Source organism: Sapajus apella, unplaced genomic scaffold, assembly GCF_009761245.1.
Source record: "Sapajus apella isolate SASKATOON/1434 unplaced genomic scaffold, GSC_monkey_1.0 scaffold22, whole genome shotgun sequence".
NCBI lineage: Eukaryota > Metazoa > Chordata > Mammalia > Primates > Cebidae > Sapajus > Sapajus apella.
The window spans coordinates 13,201,020-13,228,141 of record NW_022436962.1 but is presented as its reverse complement, the minus strand read 5'-3'; the positions used below and the strand labels follow the sequence as shown (position 1 = coordinate 13,228,141).

At 36.2% G+C, this 27,122-nt stretch overlaps 1 protein-coding gene and 1 long non-coding RNA gene across 7 annotated transcripts in view; both read right to left on the bottom strand.

Moving 5' to 3' along the window:
- Window positions 1-27,122, bottom strand: part of SYT14 (synaptotagmin 14) — a 186,456-nt gene that overhangs the window by 145,231 nt on the left and 14,103 nt on the right. For 2 of the 6 annotated variants that reach the window (XM_032289126.1, XM_032289123.1), the window contains exon 3: window positions 26,644-26,848. The exons of 2 other annotated variants lie outside the window; for them this stretch is intronic. The gene's annotated coding sequence lies outside the window, so the exon portion shown is untranslated. Of the gene's footprint in view, window positions 1-26,643; window positions 27,092-27,122 lie in introns of those variants that run through there. 2 more of the 6 variants (XM_032289125.1, XM_032289124.1) reach the window with 2 other exon arrangements.
- On the bottom strand, window positions 5,196-8,732 carry LOC116558864. Its single transcript, XR_004272199.1, has 3 exons — window positions 8,249-8,732; window positions 7,902-7,907; window positions 5,196-5,205 (listed from the first exon to the last, which is right to left on the bottom strand). It is a non-coding gene; the product is annotated as an uncharacterized LOC116558864 (long non-coding RNA).

The following is a 27,122-nucleotide window of genomic DNA, read 5'->3' as shown; positions in this document are numbered from 1 at the left end:
GCTTTGGGAGCCTAACCCCCTGAAGCAGTGTGCCATGGATATAGAACATGGAGTCAAAGAAGAGACTGTTTTGGAACTTTAAGACTTAATGACTGCCCTTCTGGGTTTTGAATTTACATGGAGTCTGTGGCCCCTTCCTTTTGGCCTATTTCTCCCTTTTGGAATGGAAATGTTTACTCAATGTCTCTACTCACACTGTATCTTGGGAGTAAATAACTTTTTTGATTTTATAGGCTCCTAGACAGAAGGCAATTGCCTTGTCACAGATGAGACTTTGGACTTTCAATGTTGGAACAAGTTAAAACTTTGGGGGACTACTGGAACGTCCTGATTATATTTAGCAACATGAGGAGGACAGGAGATTTGGTAGGGCCAGGGGTGGAATATATAGTTTGTATATCTGTCCCCATCCAAATCTCATGTTGAGATGGAATTCCCTATGTTGGAGGTGGAGCCTGGTGGGAGGTGTTTAGGTATTGGGGGCAGATCTCTCATGGCTTACTGCTCTTATGAAACAGTGAATACTCACAAGATCTGGTGTTTAAGTGTGTGGTACCTCCCCCACTGACTCTCTCTTGCTCCTGCTCTTGCCATGTGAAGTGCCTGCTCCCACGTAATCTTTCAACATGAGTAAAAGCTCCCTAAGGCCTCTCCAGAAGCTAAGGAAATGCCAGTGCCATGCTTATACAGCCTGCAGTACTGTGAGCCAATTACAAGAAATTACCCAGTCTTAGGTATTTACTGCAACACAAGAATGGACTAATACACAAATGTTGAAAAACAACATTGCCAGAAAATCTGCTGTAAGAAATATTAAAGTTTTTCAAACAGAAAAGAAAATGACACAAGATGGAAACCCAGATGTACAACATAAAGGATACAGTGCATTTAAAATAGATTTCATTTTATTATTTAAATTTTTTTTTAAAGATGAGAGAGTAACATCATAGAAAATGAAGGAATAGGAAGCTTCAAGGGTAGTACCTCTACTGAACCAGGAAAAAATTGTCAGAGTCAACTATTTCAAAACTCTGGAACCTTATTGGACAATTACAGCAACTAGGAATGTGCCTGCTGAAGGGAGAGACTGCTGAAACTCAGTAAGAGAACGGTATGCACAAAACAGCTACCATCCCTCATCATTCAGCCCCACCTTGGCAATGGGAACACCAATCAGCTCATATTACTGGACTAGCTACCTGGTGCTAAAATCAGCAGTAAGGAACATGACTTCCAAAAATTGGCGGTTATGCATTTTGGCCATTTTGGCATTTTGGCATTTCCCCGGCCTTTGTTTTGGCTGCCTCAGGCTGTAGTGGCTTTGCCAGTAGTGGCTATTTCAAGAAGGCACATATATCTTTGGTTGGTTTTTTTGATCCAGGCATTTAGGAAGACCTCTGAGAGACCCTTGTCTGACCACGGATATGATGAAAAAGAAACATGTCTGACCATATACAAGAAGGAATAAAGACTTTTCAAAAATAGTCTGGGGAAGTCACTAAATAGGTGACTACAGCACCTACTATGCACAAATGAGAACTCCCTGAGGAGTAGGACAATCTCATTTCTACTTACTACAATAGAGTATTGAAAATGTTCAGTTTTCAACAAAAAGTTACAAAGCCTTCAAAGAAACAAGAAAGGATGGCCCATTCTCAAGATAAAAGAATTTAACAGAAACCATCTCTGAGGAAAACCCCAAATTAGAATTACTAGTTAAGGATGTTAAATGAACTGTCCTAAATATGATTAATAAGCTAAAATAAACCAGGGACAAAAAAAAGAAAATCGGGAGAACAATGTATGAACAGGGAGTGTCAATAAAGGTACAGAAATTATAAAAAGAAACCAAACAGAAATTCTGATGCTGAAAAGTACACTAGATTAAATGAAAAGTTTACTAGAGATGTTCAACAGCAGATTTGGCTAGGCAAATCAGAGACTCAGTAAACATGAAGATAAAACCATTGGAATGATCCAGTTTGAGGAGCAGGGGGAAAAGAATGCAAAAAAAATGAACAGAATTTAAGAGCCTATGGGATACCATCAAACATACCAACATATGTACGACAGGAGTACCAAAAGGAGGAGAGGAAAAAGGCAGAATAATATCAGAAGAAGTAATGGCCAAAAATGACTTTGTAAATGCAACACCAAAGGCACAACCCATGAATAAAAATAGGTGATAAGCTGGATCTCATTAAAATTTAAAACTTCTGCTCTACAAAATGCAACATCAAGAAAATGAGAAGACAAGCTACAGAATAGAGAAAAATATTTGCAAAAGACATGTTTGATAAAGAACTGTTTCAAAAATATATAAAGAACTCTTAAAATTCAACAATTAAAAAGAAAAAACAGCCTGATGAAAAAATGTGCCAAAGGCCTTAAAAGACACCTCACCTCACCTCACCAAAGGCGATAAACATATAGCAAATTAGCATATAAAAAGACACTCCACATCAACTGTCATCAGGAAAATGCAAATTAAGACAACAGAGATACCACTACATACCTATTAGTATGACCAAAATCCAGAAAGCTGACAACTCCAAATGCTGATGAGGATGTGGAGCAACAGGAACCCTCACTAACAGCTGCTGTAAATGCAAAATGGTACAGCAACTCCAGAAGACAGTCTGGCTGCTTCTCACAAGGCTAAATACACTCTTACCATATGATCCAGCAATTACATTCCTTGTATTTGCCGAAAAAAGTTGAAAACTTACGACCACATAAGAATGTGCACATTGGTGCTTATAGCAGCTTTATTCATAATTGCCAAAACTTGAAAGCAACTAAGATGTCCCTCTGTAGGTGAACAGATAAATAAAACTGCACAACATCCAGACAATGGAATATTACTCAATGTTAAAAATAAATGAGCTATTGCACAAAAAAGAATTTCAAAACTTCAAGACCATTATTTTGAACTAATCCAGTCACACAAAAATAAAGAAAAGGGAATTTAAAAAAAAGTTTCATGCCTGTAATCCCAATACCTTGGGAGGCTGAGGCAGGTGGATTGCTTCAACTCAGGAACTTGAGAACAGACTAAGCAATATGGAGAAAGCTCGTATGCACAAAAATTACCTACCGATGGTGGTACATGCCTGTAGTCTTGGCTACTCTGGGGGCTTGGGTGGGAGGATCATCTGAGACCAAAAGGTCAAGGCTGCAGTGAGCTGTGATCGTGCCACTGCACTCCAGCTTGGGTGACAGAGTGAGATCCTGTTTCAAAAAATTTTTTTTCTTAATAAACAAAGCATTTGAGAAATATGGGACTACGTAAAGTAACCAAACCTATGAATTACTGGCATTCTTGAGAAAAAGTAAACAACTTGGAAAATATAACTGAGGGAATAATTCAAAAAGATTTTCCTAATCTTACTAGAGAGGTAGGCATCTAGATATAAGAAGTCTAGGGAAAACCTACAAGAGACTATACAAAACAAACATCGCCAAGGTCTATAGTTACCAGACTGTCCAAGGTCAATGCTAAAGAAAAAATCTTAAAGGCAACTAGAGAAAAATGTCAAATCATGCACAAAGGGAACCCTATGAGACTAAGAGCAAGCCTCTCAGCAGAAACCTTACAAGGCAGGAGAGACTAGGGGCATATTTTCAGCTTTCTTAAAAAGGAGAAAGTCTGGGTCAGGCATAGTGGCTCACATCTGTAATCCCAACACTGTGAGAAGCTGATGTAAAAGGATTGCTTGAACCCAGTAGTTTGTGACCAGCATGAAAAACATAGCAAGACCTCATTTCTCCAAAAAATAAAAATAAAAAGTTAGGTGTAACAGCACACCTGTAGTCCCAGCTACTCGGGAGGCTAAGATGGGAGGATTGCCTGAGCACAGAAGTTTGAGGCTGCAGTGAGCTATAATCGCAACACTGCTCTCTACCTTGGGCAACAGAGTGAGACCCTGCTTCTAAAGAGAAAAAGAAAAAAGAAGAAAGGAAAGAAATTTCAACAAAGAATTTCATATTCCACCAAACTAAGTTTCATATGCAAAAAAAAAATAAAATCTTTTTCCAACCAAGCAAGCACTAAGAAAATTCATTACCACCAGATCAGCCCTACAAGAGATCTTTAATGGAATTCTAAACATGGAAATGAAAGAACAATACCTGCTACCACAAAAACATAATAAAGTACATAGCCCAAAGACCCTATACAGCTTCCATGAAATAGAAACTACAAAGCAAAAAGCTAACAACTTTATGATATGATTGAAACCTCAAATATCAATATTAGCTTTGAATATAAATGATCTAAATGCCCCACTTGAAAGGCAGAGTTGCAAGTTGCATTAAGAAACAAACAAAAACACAAACACAAACAAACAAAACCAAGAACCAACTAACAAGGAAGGTGAAGGACCTCTTCAAGGAGAACTACAAACCACTGCCCAATGAAATCAGAAATGACACAAACAAATGGAAAAACATTCCATGCTCATGGATAGGAAGAATCAATGCCATGAAAATCCATACTGCCCAAAGTAATTTATAGGTTGAATGCTATTTCCACTAATAACATTGACATTCTTCACAGAATTAGGAAAAAAAAAAAAAAACAATTTTAAAATTCTTATTGATAAAAAAGAGCCCAAATTGCCAAGACAATCCTAAGCAAAACGAACAAAGTTGGAGGCATCATGCTACAAGACTTCTAACTATACTACAAGGCTATATTAACCAAAACAGCATGGTACTGGTACAAGAAGAGACACACAAACCAATGGAACAGAATAGAAACCCAGAAATAAGACTGGACACCTACAACCATCTTATCTTCAACAAACCTGACAAAAGCAATGGGATAAGGACTGTCTACTTAACAAATGGTACTGGCAGAACTAGCTAGCTACATGCAGAAAAGTGAACTGGACCCCTTCCTTACACCATATACAAAAAGTGACTCAAGATAAAATAAAGAATTAAAGGTAAAACCCAAAACTATAAAAACTCTAGAAGAAAATCTAGGCAATACTATTCAGGATATAGGCACTGGCAAAGATTTCATGACAAAAGCGCCAAAAGCAATTGCAACAAATGCAAAAATTGACAAATGGAATCTAACTAAACTAAAGAGTTCCTGCACAGAAAAAAACAAACAAACAAACAAAAAAACCCTATCCATCAGAATGAACAACTTAAAGAACAGGAGAAAATTTTGCAATTCATGCATCTGACAAAGGTCTAACACCCAAGATCTACAAGGAACTTAAACAAATTTACAAGAAAAAAACATCCCCATTAAAAAGTAGGCAAAGACCATGAACAGACAATTCTCAAAAGAAGATACACATGCAGCCAACATACATATGAAAAAAAGTTCAACATCATCAGAGAAATGTAAATCCAAATCACAATGAGGTACCATCTCACAACAGTAAGAATAGGTATTACTAAAAATTCAAAAAGTACCAGATGCTGGCATGATTGCAGAGAAAAAGGAATGCTTTTACACTGTTAGTAAAAATGTAAGTTAGTTCAACTATTGAGGAAGACAGTGTGGTGATTCTTCAAAAACCTAGAGGCAGAAATACCGTTTGACCCAGCAATCCCCTCATTACTGGGTATATACCCAAATAAATATAAATCATTTTATTATAAAGATATATGCATGCAAATGTTCACTGTAGCACTATTCACAATAGCAAAGACATGGAATCAATCTAAATGCCCATCAATGACAGACTAGATAAAGAAAATGTGGCACATATACACCATGGAATACCATGAAGCCATAAAAAGGAACAAGACCATGTCTTTTATAGGGACATGGATGTAGCTGAAGCCATTATCCTCAGCAAACTAACCCAGGAACAGAAAACCAAATGCCACATGTTCTCACTTACACATGGGAGCTGAATGATGAGAACACATGGCATACGGTGTGGAACAACACACACTGGAGCCTGTTGGACAGTGGGGAGGCAGGAGGAGGGAAAGCATCAAGAAGAATAGCTAATGGATGCTGAGCTTACTACCTAGGTGATGGGATGATCTGTGCAGCAAGCCACCATGCCACACATTTACCTATGTAACAACCTTCGCATCCTACAAGTGTACCCCTGAACTTAAAATAAAATTTGAAAAAAAAAAAAAGACCCATTCGTCTGCTGTCCTCAAGAGACCCATCTCACACATGTACAATATCCACAGGCTCAAAAGAAATGGTGGGAGAAAGATCTATCACACAAAAGAGCTGGGGTTGCTATTCTTATATCAGATAAACATACTTTAAATCAACAACAATTAAAAACAACAGAGAAATGCATTACCTAATGATAAAGCATCCAGTTAAACAAGACTTAACTCTCCTGTGGCTCACACCTGTAATCCCAGCACTTTGGGAGGCTGAGGCGGGCAGGTCATGAGGTCAAGAGATCAAGACCTTCCTGGCTATGTTCACCGAAACCCTGTCTCTACTAAAATACAAAAAATTAGCCAAGTGTGGTGATGCATGCCTGTAGTCCCAGCTACTCAGTAGGATGAGGCAGAGGAATCTCTTGAGCCCAGGAGGTGGAGGTTGCAGTGAGACAAGATTGTACCACTGCACTCTAGCCTGGTGACAGAGGAAGACTACGTCTCAAAAAAAAAAAAAAAAAAAAAAAAAAAAGGCTTCGCTATCCTAAATATATACACACCCAACACAGAAGCACCCAGATTCGTAAAACAAATACTTCTAGACCTATGAAAAAACATCAGGCAACCACACAATAATAGTAAGGGACTTTGATACCCCATTGACAGCATGGGACAGAGATCATCGAGGCAGAAAACTAACAAAGAATTTTTGGACTTAAGTTTGACACCTGACCAAATGAACCTAATAACCATCTACAGAATACTGTACCCATCAACCACAGAATATACATTCTTCTCGTTTGCACACAGGACACACTCTAAGACAGGCCACATGCTCAGCCATAAGGCAGGTCTCAATAAATTTTTTAAAAAACTGAAATCACTCCAATCATACTGTCAGATCACAGTGAAATAAAAACAGAAATCAATACCAAGATGATCTCTCAAAACCACACAATTTCATGGAAATTAAACAATTTGCTACTGAATGACTTTGGGATAAACAATGAAACTAAGCAGAAATCAAAAAAAATCTTTAAATGAAAACAGAGACACAACATACAAAAATCTATGGGATGCAGCAAAAGCAGTATTAAGAGGAAAGTTCACAGTGCTATATACCTGACTAAAATAGTCAGAAAAATCTTAATGATCTAACATCATACCTAGAAAAATTAGAAAAACAAGAACAAACTAACCTGAAAGCCAGCAGAAAAAAAGAAATAACTAAAAATCAGAGCAGAACTGGAGGAAACTGAGACCCCAAATCCATACCAAGAATCAACGAAACCAAAAGTTGGTTCTTTGAAACGATAAACATGGATAGACCACTGGTTAGATTAACAAAGGAAAAAAGTGAGAAGATCCAGATATTACAACCAATTCCATAGAAACACAAAAGATCCTCAGAGACTACTAAGAATATCTCTATGCCCATAAAACTAGGAAATCTAGAGGAAATGGATAAATTCCTGGAAACATACAACCTCCCAAGATTGTCTCAAGAAGAAATTGAAACCCTAAACAGACCAGTATCAGATCCAAAACTGAATCAATAATAAAAACCCTACCAATCAAAAAAAAAAAAAAACCCTGGACCAGATGGATTCACTACCAAATTCTAACAGACGCATAAAGAAGAACTGGTGCCAATTCTACTAAAACTATTCCAGAAAAACAAGGAGGAGGAACACCTCCCTAACTCATTCATCACCCTGATACCAAAACCTGGCAAAAATACAACAAAAAAAGAAAACTTCAGTCTAATATCCCTGATGAACATAGACACAAAAATCGTCAACAAAATACTAGCAAATCAAATTTGGCAACGTATCAAAAAGTTAATTGCCATGATCAAGTAGCCTTCATTCCTGGGATGAAAGGTTGATCCAACATACATAAATCAATAAATGTGATTCATCACATAAACTAAGTCAAGAGCAAAAATCATATAATCATCTCAATCAAGACAGAAAAAGCTTTTGATAAAATCCAATATCCCTTTGTTAAAAAAAAAAACCCTCAAGAAACTAAGCAGCAAAAGAAACATACCTCAAAATAATAAGAGCCATCTATGACAAACCCATAGTCAACATTATACTGAATGGACAAATGCTGGAAAAATTCCCCTTAAAAACTGGAGTAAGACAAGTATGTCTACTCTCACCACTCTACTCAACATAGTAACAGAAGTCCTAGCCAGAGCAATCATGCAAGAGAAAGAAATGAAAGGTATCCATATAGGACAGAAGGAAGTCAAACTACTTCTTTTTAATGATGATATGATGCTATACCTAGAAAACCCTAAAGACTCCACGAAAAGACTCCCAGAACTGATAAGTGATTTAAGTAAAGTTTCAAGACACAAAATCAAAGTACAAAAACCAGTTGCACTTCTATACACTAATAATGTTTAAGCTGAGAGTGAAACCAAGAACAATCTGATTCAAAATAGCCACACAGAAAAAGAAATATCTAGGACTACATCTAATCAAGGAGGTGAAGGATCTCCTCAAGGAGAACTACCAAACACCGCTGAAAGAAATCGTAAATGATACAAATGAAAAACATCCCATGCTCATGGATTGGAGAGTAAGTATCATTAAAAAGGCCATACTGCCCAAAGCAATCTACAGAGTCAATGCTATTCCTACCAAACTACCAATGTCATTCTTCACAAAATTAGGAGAAAAAAACTATTCTAAAGTTCATATGGAACCAAAACAGAGCCCAAACAGTGAAAGCTATCCTAAGCAAAAAGAATAAAGCAAGATGCATCAAATTACTCGACTTTAAACAATAGTATAAAGCTATAGTAACCAAAACAGCATGATACCGATACAAAAACAGACACATAAACCAACAGAACAGAAAAGACAACTCAGAAATAAAGCCACATACCTTCAACCAAGTTAACAAAAACATACACTGGAGAAAGGACACCCTATTCAATAAATGGTGCTGGAAAAACTATATTGCTATACGCAGGATGAAACTGGACCCCTATCTCTCACCACATATAAAAATTAACTCAAGATGGACTTAAATGTAAACTCTAAAACTATAAAAATTCTAAAAGAAAATCTAGGAAAAAATCCTCTAGACATTGATCTAAGCAAAGAATTCATGACTAAGACCCCCAAAGCAAATGCAACAAAAACAAAAATAGACAAATGGGACCATATAAACTAAAAAGCTTTGGCACGGTAAAAGAAGTAATCAATACAATGAACAGCTAGTCTGCAGAATGGGAGAAAATATTTGCAAACTATGTATCTGACAGAGGTCTAATATCCAGTATCTATAAGGAATAAAAAATTCAACAAACAAAAAACCCCATTAAAAAGTGAGTAAAGACACGAACAGTCACTTCTCAAAAGAAGACATACAAGCAGCCAACAAACAAAAAATGCTCTTATCACTAATCATCAGAGAAATGAAAATCAAAACCACAATGAGATACCATCTCACATCAGTCAGAATGGCTATTATTAAAAAGTGAAAAATTAGCAGATGCTGTTGAGGTTGCAGAGAAAGGGGAAAACTTATACACTGTTGATGATAATGTAAATTAGCCACTGTGGAAAGCAACTTTGAGATTTCTCAAGTAACTTGAAACAGAGCTACCATTCGATGCAGCGATCCCATTACTAGGTATACATCCAAAAGAAAATAAATCATTCTACCAAAAAAGACATATGCACACATATGTTCACCACAGCACTATTCACAATAGCAAAAACATGGAATCAACCTAAATGCCCATCAACAGTGGATTGAATAAACAAAATGTGTCCATAAATGCCATGGAATACTACACAGTCATAAAAAAGAATGAAATCATGTCCTCCACAGCAACACAGATGCGGCTGGAGGCCATTATCCTAAGTGAACTAACACAGAAACAGAAAACCAAATACCATATGTTTTCACTTATAAGTTGGAGCTAAACACTGGGTACACATGGACATAAAGATGGGAACAAAAGACACTGGGGACTATGAGTGAGGAGGAAGAAAGGGGGGCAATGGTTGAAAAACTACCTATTGGGCACTACGCTCACGACCTGGGTGGCAGCATCAATGATACCCTAAACCTCACCATCACACATAATATCCATTTAACAAGCCTACACATTAGTACCCCCGAATCTACAATAAATGTTTATTTTTTTAAAAAAGGAAATGAGGTATTAAACCATGAAAAGATGTGAATAAACCTTAAATCCATATTACTAAGTGAAGGAACCCAATCTAAAAAGCCTACATACTGTATGTTTCCAACTATATGACATTCTGGAAAAGAAAAAAAAATCTATAGAGATAGTATAAAAATCAGTGGCTGCCAGGGGTTGGGTGTAGGTAGGAAATGGATGAATATGCAGAGCACAGAGGATTTTTAGGATGATGAAACTACTCCATATGATACTATAATGGTGGACACATGTAAGTATACATTTGTTAAAACCCTTATACCGTAGAACACCAAGAGTGAACCCTAATGTAACACTATCAAACTCTGGTCAATAGGGATATGTCAGTGTAGGACTGTATATAGTATTCAATGCCTATTTTAGAAAACAAAGTCTCAGTCAATGACCTAAGCTCAGGCTACATTCTGTCACAGTCCCAGTGAACTGGTGCATAGATGTAAGCACCTGATAGTGTTACTGTTTCTTGCCATAGTAGTTTCACCTGGTTGTTTATATTCTGAAATAGCTATCATTACATTATACATTCCTTTTCTTTTATTCCTCAGTTACATTACAGTTAGCTCAATATACTGATTTTTTTTTTAATTTAGTGTAACAGCAAGTAATGTTATCTATGAATTTAATTTCAGAATTCTAGAGTGGGCATTACAGGGTATGTGCTACTTGATAAGAGTTGAAAAACATCTTAAACCAGAAAAAGAAGAGCTAATAAAATCCTAAATTAGCAGAAGAGGAGAAATAATAAAGATCAGAACAGAAATCAATTAACTAGAAAGCAGACACACAACAGGCAAAATCAATAAAACAAAAACCTGACTCTTTAACACCAAGAAAACCAAGAAACCTTTAGCTATAACAATCAGTTAAAAAACAGATATCTGATAATTACAGAAATCACCAGTATCAGAATAGAAAAATAGATATTGATAATTACAGAAATAGAAAATAGAAATTGAAAAGTAGATATTAATAATTACAGAAATTATCAATATCAGAAATGAAAGAGATTATCTTATTAGAGTTACAGATATTAATAGGATAAAAAGGAGTATTATTAACAACTTCACACAAATAAATCCAACAACTTAGATGAACAAATTCCTTGAAAGTCAGAAATTAAAAAGCTCACTCAAGAATAAATAGATCACCTAAAGAGGCCTATATATATTTTTAAAAAGTAAGTCTGCAGTTAAAAACCTTCCCATAACAGAAGACTCAAGGCTTAGGTGGCTTCTCTGGTGAACTGTACCAAACGTGCTGGGGGGAAATAGGGGAGGGACGGTGGGAGGTGGGGAGCTGGGGAGAGATAGCAAGGGGAGAGATGCCAGATGTAAGTGATGGGGAGGAAGGCAGCAAATCACACTGCCACGTGTGTACCTATGCAACAATCTTGCATGTTCTTCACATGTACCCCAAATCCTAAAATGCAATAAAATAAATAAATGGGAAAAAAAAAGAAAAAAGAAAGAAAGAATACCAACTTCATATAAACTCTCACAAAATTCAAGAGGAGGGAATACTTTCTAATTCATTCTCTCAGACCAGTATCATACTGATACTAAAACTAAAAAGAGGCATGAAAAGAAAATAAAACAAACCAGCATCCCTAATGAATACACACATGAAAAGTCTTAACAAATTTTTAGCAAATTCAATCCAACAATATAGTAAAAGGATAATCCATCATGAACAAATAGAGTTTACCTCATAAATGTAAGGTTGGTTTAACATGTGATTCATCATGTAAACAAACTTTAAAAAGTTTAAAGTCATATGATCATATCTGTAGATAAAGAAAAAGCATTTTCCTGGAAAAATTCCAGCAATCATTCCTTCTAAACTTTCTCAGCAAACTAGGAATAAAAAAGAAGTTCCTCACCCAGACAAAATCATCTAACATCATACTTACTGGCAAAAGACAGAATGCTCTTCCCTTGAAATCACCCTAAATGCTTTCCCTTGAGATCACCCACAAGGCAAAGATATTCATTCTCATTACTTCTATTCCACAGTATACTAGAAGTTCTAGTCAGTGAAACAAGGCAAGAAAAAGAAATAAAAGCCATCCAGTTTGGAAAGGAACAAGTAAAACTGTCTTTATTCATAGACATGGTCATCTACATAAACATTTCTTTAGAATCTACAAAATAAGCTACTAGAACTAAAGAATGCATTTAGCAAGGTTGCAGCATACAAGATAATGTACAAAACATAACTGTATTCCTATATAATATCAATGAGCCACTAAAAATTTATATTTAAAATTTCTAATAACATTAAAAATTATGCAATGCTTAGGGATATATCTGATAAAATGCCTAAGATTTGTACACTGAAAACTACAAAATATATCTGAGGAAAATTAAAGAAGACCTAAATAGAAATATACAGTAGGTTCATGGATTAGTAGACTCAATAATATTAAAATGTCAACTTTCTCCAGTTTATCTACGGGTGTCTTTTTCTAACACAGTCCTATTCAAAATTCTACCAGGCTGTTTTGTAGAAATTGATAAACTGAAGCTAAAATTCACATAGGCAAAGGATCTAGAAAAGTGAATGAATCTGAAAAGGAATAAAATTTACAGACTTGCACTTCAAAAATGGTTACAAACCAACAGTAATCAAGACAGTTTGGTACTGGCAACAAGGCCGGCAACAAGGCAGACAAATAGATCAATGGAACAGGACAAAATTCAAAAATAAAACCATAAATATATAATTAATTGTTTTTATACAAAAGGACAAAGGCATTTAAGAGAAAGGTTAGTATTTTTTTTTTCAAAAAATGAGGCTGAAACAATTAGATATCCATTGTAAGTAAACTTTGACATATATCTCACATCATATACAAAAATTAACTCAAAATGTCTTCCTTAGGGAATGCTTATGCACTGTCGATGGGACTGTTAATTAGTTCAGTCTCTGTGGAAAGCAGTCTGGAGATTTCTCAAAGAACTAAAAACAGAACTACCATTCAACCCAGCAATCTCATTACTGGGTATATGCACAAAGGAAAACAAACTGTTCTACCATAAAGATACATGCACCTATATGTTTATCCCAGTGCTATTCACAATAGCAAAGAATCAACTAGGTGCCCATCAACAATTGACAGGATAAAGAAAATGTGGTACATATATGTCACGGAATACTGTGCAGCCACAAAAGAGATGAAATCATGTCCTTTGCAGCAATATGGATGTAGCTGGAGGCCATTATCCTAAGTGAATTAACGAAGAAAAAGAAAATAAATATCACGTGTTCTCACTGAGTACACAGACATAAAGATGGAAACTATAGATGTGGGGACTCTAAAAGAGAAGAGAAAGGGAGGGAGACAAGAGTTGAATAACTATTGAGTACTTCGTTTACTCTTTGTGTGATGGGTCCAACAGAAGCCCAAATTTCAGTATCACACAATATATTAATATATCCATGTAACAAACATGAACATATACCTCTTGAATCTAAAATTTTATTTTAAAATAGCTTTCATCAAAATATGCGCTTCTTTGGCATTGACCTTCTGTATAGAAAAAAAAGTTAACATAGCAGACCTGAGACTGCTATCCTTAGAAAAGCCTGCTTATGAGGTTGGCCCTTGGCTGGCATCTAGGAACTTGACCCTCAGAGCAGTCCCAGTCAACATTAATTAATAAAAGTATTTTATTGTGCCTACACTGTTCGAATAAATACTATGGTTTATGCTGAATTCCCATATTCCTTTCGGAAATCTGCAATTTTTTTGCAAGCTAGGTAGAGGGTGCTTACATGGCAAGCCCTCAATGAAAACCTTGGGCTCTGAGTCTTTAATGGACTTTCCTGGGCATGAAGATGGTATACATGTTGCTGCATTTTCATTGCTGAGGGAAGTGTGCTCTGTGTGACCCCTCATGACAGAGAGCACAAGGAAGCCTGCACATGTTTTCCCCCAGATCCTACACATCTTTTCCCCTTAAGATCTACCTGAGAATCTTAACCTTACTGTACTATATCTTAGCCATGAGTACAACTATATGCTAAATTTCATGAGTCCTTACAGCAAATCTTTAAACACTGGATTGCATTTTGGGACTCTCAATATACCTTGTAAACAAAAAATATTAAATCTACACTAGAAGATGCTGTTTGATTCCCCTAACTTAACCATATATGCATTCAAAGTCATGGTCAGTTATGGAGCAAATAAATCAATAGCTTTTTTTTTATAAAACTCCACTGGGAAAATAAGACAGAGCAAAAAGAGACCTACCATGTTTCTGAATGGAAAGAAAAACCTATTTAGGAACTTAACTCAAATGCATTAGGATTCTTTTGGGAAAAGGAAACTCGATTGCATTAGGGTTCTTTCTGGGAAAAAAGGATTCTTTTGGGACATAAATTGTAGAAGAGGATAGTTTATTCAAAGTTCATCTAGAAAAATAAACATAAGAGAATAACCAGAAAACACTTAAAATGAACATTAATGCAAGAAACCATTTTCTACTAAGTAACAAAAGTCCCAGTAATAAAAGCAATGTAATAGCGGTTCCAGAAAACGCATATAGAGAATAGGAAGAAAAAAGTCTTTACAGAAATTGACTGTCTATTAGTCCATTTTCACACTGCTATAAAGAACTGCCCCAGACTGGGTAATTTATAGAAAGAAGTTTAATTAGCTCACAGTTCCACATGGCAGGAGAGGCCTTAGGAAACTTACAATCATGGCAGAAGGGGAAGCAGGCATATTTTACATGGCAGCAGGTAAAAGAGAAGAGGAACTGCTGAACTCTTAAAAAACCGTCAGATCTCATGAGAACTCACTCATTACCATGACAACAGCATGGGGGAAACTGTCCCCGTGATCCAATCACCTCCTACCTGGTCCTTCCCTTGACATGTGGGGATAATGGGGATTACAATTCACAATTAGATTCAGGTAGGGACACAGAGCCTAACCATATCACTGACCCAAGCATGTATAATAACTGTATGTGAAAACAGTAGTACTGTAAATTGTCAGGGAAATAATGAATTATCCAAAACCAGTATTGTATAATTGGCTGATCAGTTTGAGATCAACGTAAAGCTGGATCCTTCCATCACACTTCTGACTGAAATAAATTACAAGTGGATGTAAACACGTGTTTAAGGAAGCAGAAGCCATTTTACAGTAATTAGGGTCACTGATGTTAACAACCAATTCTTTGAGGAAACCATCGTCAAATATAAGTCATTTCATCAGATGCACCACTCTCATTTTGCAGCTATATTTCTTAAAGGTTTGTTTGTGTTTACCTAACATCTGGGGTTGAAATGTAGAAAAAATGAGTCATATTTCAGCCTGATGTATGAAAACTGTCCTCTGTATTTATTTTTCATTGTCATGAAAATGACAGGCCAGAATAACCAGAAAATTAAATTTATTGATCAAAATATTCCAGCCATACATATTTTTACATATATAATTCATTTAGGTAAAATAAGCACATAAGCCAAAATTACTTAGTATATATTCCATTCCTCTGCCTAAGTCTTCAGATGAAATAGGTCAATAAAAACAAGAAAATTTCCCTCTTCCCTACTCTCCTTCCAACGGAAAAGGCCTTAGGAGAGAGAAACCTAAAGAAAATTGGCAATGGAACATTTTGTATAATACCTGGACCCTTATCACAGAAAGTATAGTGGATGGTCTACATGACACCAATTCTGTCAGGACCATCTCAGCAATCCATCTCTATTCCTCTTCTCTCAAGAATTTAAAAAAAAAAAGATTTTCTTTTTTACACGTACTCTGGACATCTCAACTACAATGTCCATTCTGACCACTTCCCTTGAATCAAGGGCTGGGCAGATAAACAACATTCTAGTCTTTCTGTTCTGGTAGCAATAAATGAACTTTTGTTCCATTTCAATGTGATTTATTAAAGAATCCATAACTCAGGTGAGTAACACAGATGTGTTACAAAAAACTGAAACAGGCTTTACATTTCTGAAGTTCGTCCACAGACATCATTCTGTAAATACCTTAAATTACACTCATAAAACTCCAACTAATACAACCATTAGAGAAAGAAAGAAAGAAAGAAGGGAAGAAGAAAATGACACTTTTAGGTGGGTATTTCAGAGAAAGGCAGAACTTAGTGAGGTACAAGATGGGCTCTCATAGACTTCATCACCCATTTGGTCTCCACTATTATTTGGATTACTCTAGATTCTTGTGCTCCTATCACCTCCATAATATAGTCTTTCCCCTATCTATTGAACTTCATTCTCCTTCAAAGACCGGGGGTCTGCTTTACTCTTAGTGTATTTCTTAACTTACAGCAGCCTGAATTTGGAATATAAAACTAAAAATAACAAGCATGAGTCAATGCAGTAGGCTCCTTCCCTCTGGGTGCACATAAACCTCTCATTAAGAAGTTCAAAGAAGCTGAGAATGAATCAAAGAAAATATAGCTCCATGATCTCCACCTTCCATTAAATTGAAAATGAAACTGTCATTTTAATTATAGTAACTAAAACCCTATTATCTGCTACTACTAAGTCTCTATAAATTGACAACCTAATTGAAATTTCCTGAGCCAGGTTTAAAAAAAAAAAAAAGCTTAAAATGTACCCCAACAGGGCAGTTACAAAAATCTATTGGTCTTCTCAATTCAGGAATATCTCTTAACAATAGTGTCTAGAAGTCACTGAGCTATATCAAAAGAAATCTACCCTAAGAACCAGAAAAATTAAAAATAGCATAAATAAATTATATTACAACTCTAGATATGTTTTTAAATAATTGAAATTATACACTGAAAAAAGAGCACTTTATTCATTACATACTGTTTAGTCACAAGAAAGAAATTAAGACAATTATAATTTTTACATAATTTTTAGAATTTCACATTTGCATGTTGACCTAACAATGGGAGAAAAATTTTTTTATTGGATTTGCATAGAAATTGAAGATGGAGGTCTGCTTATATGCCAACACACAAAGATTTGTGGTCAGAAATTTTCATGCTAGGAGCCACTTCCTTATTCAGAAATCAGCAGCCTGTTTCCTACAGACATATGCCATTATTTAAATGAATTATTGAAACATTTTAGAAGGCTAACATTAGTGACTCAGTAGGTAGGTCTCATACATTCAAAATCCTGAATGTCAAACCACTGAAAGAATAAACAATAGAAACTATCAGATCATGACTTCCAGAATTGATACAAATAAAAAAAATACATGTGATTCATCTCTAATAAGAGTCTACAAATTCCAAGACTGTCCCTACCCTCTTGAGCAAGATAATAATAATATGCACATACAAATTTATTGACTACAAAGTGTTTCATACACTTTATTTAACTTGATCCTGATACAAGTCTTGTGAGATTAGTACAGGCAGCCTTAATAATGTCACCATTTTACAGAGGGGGAAACTGGGACTCAAAGAATTACATGACTTTACTCAGCCTGGATGAAGCAAATTGGGAAATTTAATCCTTATCTCCTTATTTCAAATCAAATCATGTACTCTTTCTACTAAATACTAGCTCTAATAAATAATAGAAAAAAAGAAGGTACTTTATTGTTCTTCTACTCTGGATAAATTAGAACTTTATAGGCTCAAAAGTCAAGTTTAGTCACTAGGCAAAAAATCTGTACCTGTCCTAACCCCAAAAAGTCAGCATATAGTTCTACACCTTTACAAATTCTAGGTGAAAAATTGTCACCTACATTTCAGACACTTTTCTACTATGTTCCCAAAAGAAATAAGTAAAATACCATCAAAGAGAGAAGAGCGACGATGCACTTGAGGGGGAAGAGAAAGAAAGGACAAATCTGTCTACCCAGCAAAACAGGGGAATCCGAGGGTGTAGACAGTAAAATATAAAAACCTAACTGGATTTCCATTTGTGCACAAAGCAACATCAGCCAACTCAAAGGAAAAGGATAACACATGCAGAAACACTCCTTTAATTGCAATAAGTTTAGAAAAGCAGCACCAAGTTCAGCCTCTCCCCTAGCTCTAGTAACTATAATCTACCTATTGTCTCCAAATTCTCAACTCTCACACCTTGTACTCTAAGTGTATTATTGTAACACAGTTGTGTATTAGGATAAGAAACTATCAGAACTGAACAGATATAGGGTATCTATTGTAGCCCCATAATTTGTAAACCTAGCACTACCATGGACATCCTATGTCAACAATCACACAAGCCTTTGCTCTCAGATGAGTTACAACTACTCACTTGAAAAGGTTAATTGATGAGTTTAAGTTATTTTTAGGATCATATTTGAAAGAAATTGTAAAGGCCACCTAGACTAGTGATGAGCAGCATTCAAAAAACCACAGGTGGCCAACCTAGCTTCAAGACAGTCTTTGATTCAAATGGGAGAAAAGACTGGAAAGCTGGTTTTTTGCTACGATTTCTCAAGTATGCTCAGATGTTTATCTTTTAGTGGTTTAAATAAGTTACTTCCTTAAGTCAAGGAAAAACATTGAAGGTAATAAATTTAAACATTCTACACGTTTTCCCAATGGATCCAGTAAAGTCATTTTTATTTTCAATGTTTAAAAAAAGGCATATATTTATTTTTCCTAAATTGAAACAACAAAGTTAACCACTGATAATCTCCTATTCTCTAACCACTAAGAGACGTTTTTCTGCAATTTCCAAAAACAGATTGTCATTCATACTGGGATATTACATGATGATTTGTGAATGCTCAATAAATGCCATAAAGATGGACTTAGTATATAAAAATACTATCAGGCCAGGACAATAAAGAGTCCTGTGCCATAAAACTACAAATCACCCTCCAGGTTAACATGACTTGGACATACTAACATACATAAATATATACATTTGCCTGTCTCAGACATACCATTATTTTAATTTAGTTTTATAAAGACATAAAAGATCTAAAGTAATAAATATCAAAGGAATAGAATTTTAGGTAACGGAAAGTTTTGCACAAAAAGAGGAGCTGGTTAAGAATAAAATACACTATGTAAGCAGATGCTTTTTTTATTGAGATAAAACACATATGCCACAAAATTCACCAAAGTGCATAATTCAGTGTTCTGTAATATATTCGTAGAGTTGTGCAACCACGATCTAATTTCAGAATATTTTCATCACTCCCCAGAAAAACCCATATCTATTAGTAGTAACTCCCTATTTTTCCCTCCCCCTAGCCCTGGCAACTACTAATCTATGTTCTGTCTCTATGGATTTGTCTATTCTGGACATTTCATATGAATGAAATCCTATTTATATGATATGTGGCTTTTTGTGTGTGGTTTCTTTCACTTAGTATAATGTTTGCAAGGTTCATCAGTGTTGTAGCTTGTATCAATAATTCATGCCTTCCAATGGATGAATAATATTCCATTGTGTGAATATGCCATATTTTATTTAATCCATTCATCAGTTGATGGATATTTAGGTTGTTTCCACTTTGGGCTATTAAGAATAATGTTGTTAGGCTGCTCGCAGTGACTCACGCCTGTAAACCTACCACTTTGGGAAGCCAAGGCGGGTAGATTGCCTGAGCTCAGGAGTTCAAGACCAGCCTGGCCAATATGGTGAAACCCCATCTCTACTAAAAATTAAAAAAAAAAAATTGGCTGGGCATGGTGGCGCACACCTGTAGTCCCAGATACTCAGGAGGCTGAGGCATGAGAATCGCTTGAACCTGGGAGGTGGAGGTTGCAGTGAGCTGAGATCATGCCATTGGACTCCAGCCTGGGCAACAGAGAGAAAAAAAAAAAAAAAAAAAAAAAAAAAAAAAAAGAGAGAAAGAAAGACAATTAAAAAAAAAGAATAACCTTTCTGTGAATATTCACCTACAAATTTTTATATAAACATATGCTTTCAATTTTATTGGGTATAAACCTAGGAGCATAATTGCTAGATTATGTGGTAATTCTATGTTTATTTTTTTTAGGAACTTTGAAACTGTTTTCTAAAGTTGCTGCACCATTTTACATTCCCAGCAATAGATGGGAGTTCCAATTCCTCCACATCCTCACCAACACTTGTTATTGTCCATTTTTAAGATCATGCTTAGTCAAGCAGTTAGAAGAGGATTACACAGTATCCTTTTAGTCCTGTTTTGTTTATTTTCCCAAGAAGCTGCCAAAGAAATAAAAAGTATAAATAGAAAAGATTTAAAAATGATTATTATTTGCAAATGACATAACTGTCTACAGAGAAAACCCAAAATATCTATGGATATATTTAAATAGTTTAGCAATATGGCTACTAATTTATAAAAGTTAACTGCATTTTGATTAACAGATTTCATTTACTGTGGCAGCAAAAAATAATGAGATATCTAAACATAAATCTAAAAAAACAAGATCATTATAGATAATTTTCAAAATCTTACTGAAAGGCATTAAACAAATTCAAAGATATACCATGTTCAAGAATAAGAAATCTCAGTATTTTAAAGATACCATCTCCACATTGATCTAGAGATTCAATGTAATTCTTATTAAAATTTGATAAAGGCTTTTTAAGGAACTTGACATGCTGATTCTAAACTTTATATGGAAAATCAAAGGCCCAGAAGCAGTTATTACATTACTGAAGAAGAAAAATAAGAAGGATTTGTCCTAAAAGATAACAAGAATTGCAACACTCTAATAATTAAGATAGTAATGTACCATTAGGGAACAGACTGATTAATGGAACAGAAATACGCCAACTTGACAAAAACTCAACAGAGGTGGCAGAGGTGGCACTGTAGATCAGTGGGAAATGTTTGGAATATTTAATAAATTGTGCTGGAACTACTACTTAACCATTAAAAAATGAAATTAAGTTCTTAGTCATATAAAAAATCAATTTCAGATGGATAAATAACATAAATATGAAAAGCAAGACTAAATCTCTCAAAATAACAGAATTGCTATAATGTTAAGAGTGAGGAAGGATTTCCCCAAAACATCTCAAAAGCACTCGAAAGAGAAAAAAGGGGGGAGGGGGAGAAAGAGAAAAGAATGAAAAGAAAAAAATACTAAGAAGTTAGACTAGGCCGGGCGCAGTGGCTCACGCCTGTAATCCCAGCACTTTGGGAAGCCAAGGCGGGCGGATCACGAGGTCAAGAGATCAAGACCATCTTGGCCAACATGGTGAGATCCCGCCTCTACTAAAAATACAAAAAACAATTAGCTGGGCGTGGTGGCATGCGCCTGTAGTCCCAGCTACTCAGGAGGCTGAGGCAGGAGAATTGCTTGAACCCAGGAGGCGGAGGTTGCAGTGAGCCTAGGTTGCGCCACTGCACTCCAGCCTGGCGCCTGGTGACAGAGTGAGACTCTGTCTCAAGAAAAAAAAAAAAAAAAAAAAAAAAGAAGTTAGACTAAATTAACATTAAAAGCATAGCACAGACACTTCTGAGTATCTAAAAAAAAAAAATGGAATCTGCCTAACTCTATGCCTCCCAGTTTTACCTCCCCAAAACAAGAAGGAAAAAGTAAATCTATAGGCAGGGCATGATGGCTCACACCTGTAATCCCAGCACTTTGGGAGGCCGAGGCAGGCAGATCACCTCAGGTCAGGGGTTCAAGACCAGACTGGCAAACGTACCTATTAAAAATACAAAAATTAGCTGGGCATGGTGGTGCATGCCTGTAATCCCATCTACTTGGGAGGCTGAGGCAGGAGAATTGTCTGACCTCAGGAGGTGGAGGCTGTAGTGAGCCATGATCACACCACTGCACTCCAGTCTGGGTGACAAGAGCAAGATTCCATCTCAAAAAAAAAAAAATGTAAATGTAATAGAAACTATATCCTCAGAATAATTTGAATACAGAGAATGCTAATACCTCAATATAAATGTGAGTAAAAACAGAAAACTTACCAAATCACAGGATACAATCTCTCATGCTCCCACCCAACCCAAACATCATGGAGTCTTTGCTGTAAACAAAAGAAAAGAAAAACTACCAGAAAGACAGAAGAGAGAATACAGGAATGGGGGGCTAAAGATGATCTGTAACTATTCCCAGAAATAAAGTCCATGTTAAATCTGAAAATACTAACAACAACAATAACAAAACTGAGTAGATGAGAGCAGAGCTTACAGGGAAGGAATTCTGAAAGTACATGTGAGTTAATGGGGTAAACATAACTTAAAGGGGTAGTTGGGCAGTCTTTGTACATAGCTTCTGCAGGAGGAAAAAAGGGCAAAAGGGAAAAGGCCCTTTAGCTATTGGGTAGTGAAGGGGAAATGAAACAAAAGGGGATAGGGTCCTAAAAGACAAAAGACAATCACAAAATCAGAGGATTCACAACCCCTTCCCCTCCAAAACAAAACACACACACACACACACACACACACACACACACACACACACATACACACACACCCCCTTATTACATCTATCAATCTCCCCTTCTACATAGCCTTAAATTTTCTCACTGAAGTCACATCTTTAAGTTACATACCTACCTCTAGAAGAAATTTACCTAGATGATCACCATTAACATACATAAAGCATGTAAGACTACGGCAAGGTGAGCACTTTATAAGGGTAGATTGATAAATGGAACAATATAGGTCGCTGTACTTCTTGGGCTCGCTGATTCACTAACATTTCTCAGCCTGTTTTGAAGTTATTCTAGATGTAGCCCTGTGACTGAATTATTGATGTGGGAATCTTAAGAAACGTACTTTGCTTCCAGGTCAATCCCATAAAAATCTCTTACATACAATCCTCTTTTCTCTTTTTTTCCCCCACACTCCCTGCTTAATGAAAAGAACATACTAACCTCCAAAGCCATGAGCTAAACAGGCTAGAGCCACAAGCTAGAAGCCTGGATCCCTGAATCACTGCTGAAAGAGCGCTTGCTCTGTGGCAACTAGAAATACCTGATTTAAACTTCACAAAAGAAAGAAAGAAACCTCTATCCTGTTTGAGTCATTATTTGTTTGGGGTTTGTTTGGTACAGCAGCTAACAGTACCTTGAGTAATACGATGTGTTGACTAATTATTTCCTAGGGAAGCAGAAAAATCTTTTCTAGGGATATATGATATAGAAGATGTATTCTTCAACATAGGGGGAAGGGTGGTAGCAGAAGAAAAATAAGAATGACAGAGAAATCAGAATGGTTCTGAACCATGGTTAATGAGGAGGTGAGATGGGTGCTTACAATTTGAAAGAAGGGACACTTTAAGGTGAAAACTGTATAAAAGAATAAATAAATTATGACGTAATATGGTTTTACTGCAAACAATACTGATCATAAAAATGTACACTCTGAAAACTCAATCAAAACTGAAAACTATATTAGGGAAATGAGATTTGAAGAAATGCATGGGAGGGCAATTTGTCTTCTAGTTTCATTTGAACCAGGATGGTTTACACCCAGAGTCTCACTCACACGTAATATAAATGATTTAGATAATAAGACTTTTGAACTGATGATATTCAGATAATATTTTGGACTCTGAGTTGATGCTATAATGTCTTTGTAGATCAGGGTAAGATACTTTTTTTTATTTGAGGTATAATGAGAATCCACAGAAAAATTTCAACCAGCAAAGTAGTTGGCCTGATTTACATTTTTGAAAATCACTAATACTGAAAGGAGATAAAAATGCAAGTAGGGAAACCAGCTAGGAAACTATGACAGTGATCTAGGCAAAAGAAGACAGAGAACTAGACTACAGTGACAGCAGCAGGGTGAAAAAACGAAGATAAATCGAAAATTATACTTTGCAGGTAGAACTGATGGAACTTACTAATAAATTACATGTGGACAATAAGAGAATGAGAGAAATACAGGATGATTCTTAAGTTAGAAGTTGAGTAACTGGGTAGATAGTGCTATTTATTAGCTGAGATGGAGAAAACTGAGAAAGGTCTAGGCTCAGGGAAGAAAATCAAGACTTGCATTTTAGACATGTCAAGTTTTTATTCTAACAGACATCCAGATAGAAATATCAAGTAAGTCATTTGATAAAAGAGCAGGGAGCTCAGACAGCCAAGAGCTGGATTCATAAATTTGTGTGGCATTTAAAACAACAGAACTAGATAAAATTGAACAGAGGAAAAAGATGGAAAAATGAGTGAGCCCAGGACCAAACTCTTGGTACATGACATATTCAAAGGTCTGACAGAGGACAGAATTTAGCAAAAGAGACAGAAACAGCCAAATAGGTAAAAAGAAGTTGTGTCCACGCACAGTGGCTCACGTCTGTAATCCCAGCACTTTGGAAGACCAAAGCAGGCAGATCACCTGAGGTCAGGAGTTCAAGATCGCCTTGGCCAACATGGTGAAACCCTGTGTCTACTAAAGACAAAAGATTGGCCAGGTGTGGTGGCACACGCCTGTAGTCCCAGCTACTTGGGAGTCTGAGGCAGGAGAATTGCTTGAACCCACAAGCCGGAGGTTGCAGTGAGCCGAGATAGCATCACTGCGCTCCAGCCTGGGCAACCAAATGAGACTCCGTCTCAAAAAAAAAAAAAAAAGAAGAAGTAGTTGTGATGTCTGGTTGAGCTCAGTGGCTCTCACCAGTAATCCCACCATTTTGGGAGGCCAAGATGGGCAGATCACTTGAGGCCACAAGTTCAAGACCAGGCTGGCCAACATGGTGAAACCCCATCTTACTAAAAATAGAAAAATTAGCCAGGCACAGTGGCGTGCACCTGTAATCCCAGCTACTTGTGAGGCTGAAGCATGAGAATAGCTTAAACCCAGGAGGTAGAGATTGCAGTGAGCCAGGATCTCGGCACTACATTCTAGCCTGGGCAACAGAGAATCTGTCTTTGAAAAAAAAAAAAAGAGAGAGAGAGAGGAAAAAAACGGAAGTTTTGATGTCAGAGGTGTCATTTCATTAGAATCACTGATATTGCTATAATTATTCTACTTTACATTTTTTTTTTAAGACAGAGTCTCACTCTGTCGCCCACGCTGGAGTGCATTGGAACAATCTCGGCTCACTGCAATCTCTGCCTCCTGGGTTCAAGTGATTCTCCTGCCCCATGATCTACTCTACAGAAGTCTAGCATAAAATGCAAAAGCTTTAGCCCAGGGCATTAATTCCAAAAATATTAAAAAACTTATGAAATATCCACTGTACTGAATACTAAGAAGATACATAAACAGAGATTCAGACAATTCCATGACATGGCTATGGTGTGAATAAATTTTTTAAATGCAGAATTAAAATTCTATAGATAGATGGAAAAGAGTGAAAAAGCTGGACTAACAGAGAAATCTAGGCAAAGCATACTTGAGAACTACCTGGATAGGAATAGAGACAGCAATAAAGAACAACCAAAAAACACAAAAGGCCATGATAAAAAAAAGATATATTCAGCCCATCCTCTATCCTTATCTAATTTTCTCCATTGTAGTTTTCTCTTCCCTTTGTAGCCACAAAAGACATTTTCATTTTCTTACTTCTAGCTGTCTCTGTTCTTGCCTTGATTCTCTTTTCACTTGACCACAGCTTTAACAGCTTTTGATTCCAACTGGTCTGTACTGTGTCTTTTGCTATCCTAACAAATTAAAAGTTTTTAAAAGTTTTAGAGGGACTGGGTAATAACCCTAAAATTATTTTAAACATTTTTAATAGTTCTGGGCTTATATATATTGCAGAAGGCCACAAATGTTTATGTAGAGAAATAAAATAATGCATAAATTTGTCTATCCCCTACCTCCATTTTAGGTAAAAAGCACAAATCAACAATGGTTATAGCATGAGAATCAATCCTAAATTTGAGATTTCACGAAACTGACTTCAATTTCCTCCTTTGTGGTATCAGAGGAAAGGTATATGGAAAAGCTATAGTTTAATAAAGGAAGAAGATTTTAAATGAACAGCAATTGCATGCAATGACTCACAGATAAACTAGTATGACCATGTCAATAATGGTCACATAAGTTCACCTAAAAAGGATTAAAAATTATTTCAACTCTAAACAAGCTGAGGTTTTTCAGAGCTATCAAGGACTTACTGAAAATATGCTAACATTTTCCTGTCATGCTTTTCATACCCAGGTATCACAAATAATGACACTGCTCCAAACTTCCTTAGAGTGAAGTCTCTCTATTAGGGATGAGAGGAGTGCTGTTAGTTGGCTAGACTCAGGAGGGCCAAGTGAGTTTTGAAGAGAGATGCAAGAAAAGCAAGTGCCCCAAGTTTAGAAAGAGACAAGAGTGGTAAATTTTTCAGGATTTCTTCCCCTGACCTCCCCAGGAATCTCTTTTCTTCATACCATTTCACAGATTTGTGATTATTTATAAGGAGTTGTGGGGACTCCCAAGGTTCTCCTGATTCTTCCAAATCTAGAGAATACCTGATTCTTTGCCTCCCACCTAGTAACTGAATTACCTTTCCTGGGGCCACTTTGTTGAACCACCCAGTTGTCAGGTGGCTCCTTCTAAGGAAGCATAGACAGTTGTTGGTGTCAAAAGATGTTGTGGTCTTTGGATATGTTCCCGATTTGAATTTCAACCAACTCCTCACATCTCTCTGATGGGGTACAGTAATAGAACAGAAGTCAATGGGAGATCAGCATGCACTCAGATTCCAGATTCTGAAAGGGAACAAAAATCAAACCCTCCATTCTTTGCCTCTTCACCATGTCTAATAACCAATATGCTAGAAACCCGGCTTTATCACACCATCAAAACTAAATGTAAAGCAACAACTCTCAATAACAACATAAGTAATATGCGCTTTATAAATGCTTAAGTAGTTAATACAAATATTAATATTTACTAAAATTTACACTTTATAAATACAAATTATCTGCCATCCTACTAAAATGTATTACACCCTTTGAAAGTATTCATTTAGTATTTAAATAT